Genomic DNA, 2,020 nt, shown 5'->3' with positions numbered 1-2,020 from the left:
TGTTCGGGGAAGCTGTTCCTGCAGAGTTTGTGGAGTTGAGAGCCGGAGAAGATCGGAACAGTCACTATGTCACCAGCACGAACCCACGCACTTGACCAAGAGCCCATCTCTAGCTGAGCATCACAGGTATGCCCGGTTATTTATAAACTTAAGTTTATGCACTCTTAAATATTCTGATGCTTCCAAGTCCTATGGATATCGACAACATTGCAAAAGCAATTCCAACGAGGTGTAAAGCGCTTGACTCTGCTCCTTGCTCGGCTTAGGTTTGAAGAATGACTAATGACCATGTTCGATCTTTCTTCTCGCGTTAAATAAAAGAACACTATTCTTTCACCCTTGAATAGCAGTACTATCATATTAGCTCAGATCTGATGTGAAGCAACAACCATATTGCTATTAACTTGGGCCTGGTGTGAAGCATCAATGCTTCTATGCATTTAATCTTGTTGGTTTCTGTGCATTACTCCTGACATAAGGAGCACATGGGTATCCTTGATGTCTTCAGCTCCCTCGTAATCGTTTTGAGTTTCTTTCATTACATTGAAGATTGCCTTTGTTTTGGATTTCTCTAGATCATGACACTTGAGATCCTTTCCTTGCTAACCGGTGGAACTTACAAAGAACAGAGGTAGTACTGAGTCACATACATGACCTGAACGAAACAAAGTTCACATTCTATTTCCTGCTGAAATTACGTGAAACGCGTATGAATCCTAATACTGAATCCGGGCATGAGGCTCCTTTCGATCAAGCGGGCAGCAAGATTCCCAGAATACGACTAGAACTAGCAAACCTAATCTCGGGCCAGATCACAAACAGAGCATGCGACCACAAAAGAACACTCAAATCTACCAGACTCGACACACTAGTCTGGTGCTACACTGATCACTGATGACAAGCGCCGACGCGGTAACAAAAGCTCGCGTGACTGAAGAGATCGATCAGGCGATGGCGACCTGGACAGACTTAGTCTTCTTTTCCGACGGCGGTCGCTTCTTGACGGTGACGGTGAGCACGCCGCTCTCGCAGCGTGCGGCCACGGTGCCCGCGTCCGCGTCCTCCGACAGCCAAAACTTGCGCACAAATTAATGACCGTGGCGAGCCGCGTCGCGCCAGCCGGATGTAGCGGCACTCACCCTCCTTCTCCTCCCACTTCCGCTTCCGTTGGCGCTCTTCGTCACCAGCATGTTGTCGCCCAGAGAGTCACCCATCAAGGAAAATGGGTACACGCCCGAATTTTAGTTCATTGGTGATGTTGAATCGAGCTCGGTCCAAGAAGAAATGGGGGGCGGCCATGGCGTGGTGCATTCTCGTAGCTGGATGTCATACTTGGAGAGCCCGGGGATATCTAAAAGGAAACCGTACTTGCCAGGGGTCTCCACAATATCCATGAGTATGCCGCAACCGCCACTCCAACGTGCGTTTAACCGTGCCCTTGCCCGTGCGCCGCGTGGTGGCGGGCGTGGTCTCGGTGGTCGGCGTCCCCCGTTGCGAGGTGGTCGATCACCTCCGACAGGTGGACGAAGGTCGGCCTCGGCAGGGACGAACAACAGCTCAACCATTGCTTCTCCTTGTTCCTTGATTGGTTCCTCGCTGCGTGGGTGGGAACTGGTAGGGGACGGTGCGACTCATACTTGGAAAGATCGATGGATTGGATGGATTCTTCAAAACCATCATGTGTTGAAACCATGCCGAACGAATATTTGACAAGAAAATTCTTGCCGTACAAACAGGTTGGGGGTGAGAGTATGAAAAACTTAATTCCGCCTTCCAATAAGTAGGCATATCACATCCTGTGTCTTTTTCTTTTGGGCGAGGAACATCATCCTATGTCTGTCCATACGTCCACAACCAAAATGGTTCCGCCAAGCGTAAACACCGCCACACTGTACATGGTGTCCTCTTATTGCTTACGATGTGCCATTCTCAAGAAGGAGGACCCATGGCACCGCACTCGACCAGGCCACGACGGCAAGGAGGGTCTAGCCAGTGACCACATGAGGGCTCATGACAGCAG

At 50.0% G+C, this 2,020-nt stretch overlaps 1 pseudogene; it reads right to left on the bottom strand.

The window, feature by feature from the left end:
• Nucleotides 1–944: 944 nt before the first annotated feature.
• On the bottom strand, nt 945–1,565 carry LOC123131497 (18.6 kDa class III heat shock protein-like; annotated as a pseudogene).
• Nucleotides 1,566–2,020: the final 455 nt, after the last annotated feature.

Source organism: Triticum aestivum, chromosome 6A, assembly GCF_018294505.1.
Source record: "Triticum aestivum cultivar Chinese Spring chromosome 6A, IWGSC CS RefSeq v2.1, whole genome shotgun sequence".
Lineage (NCBI taxonomy): Eukaryota > Viridiplantae > Streptophyta > Magnoliopsida > Poales > Poaceae > Triticum > Triticum aestivum.
Note: the sequence above shows the minus strand (reverse complement) of the source record. Positions and strands in the feature narration are given on the sequence as shown.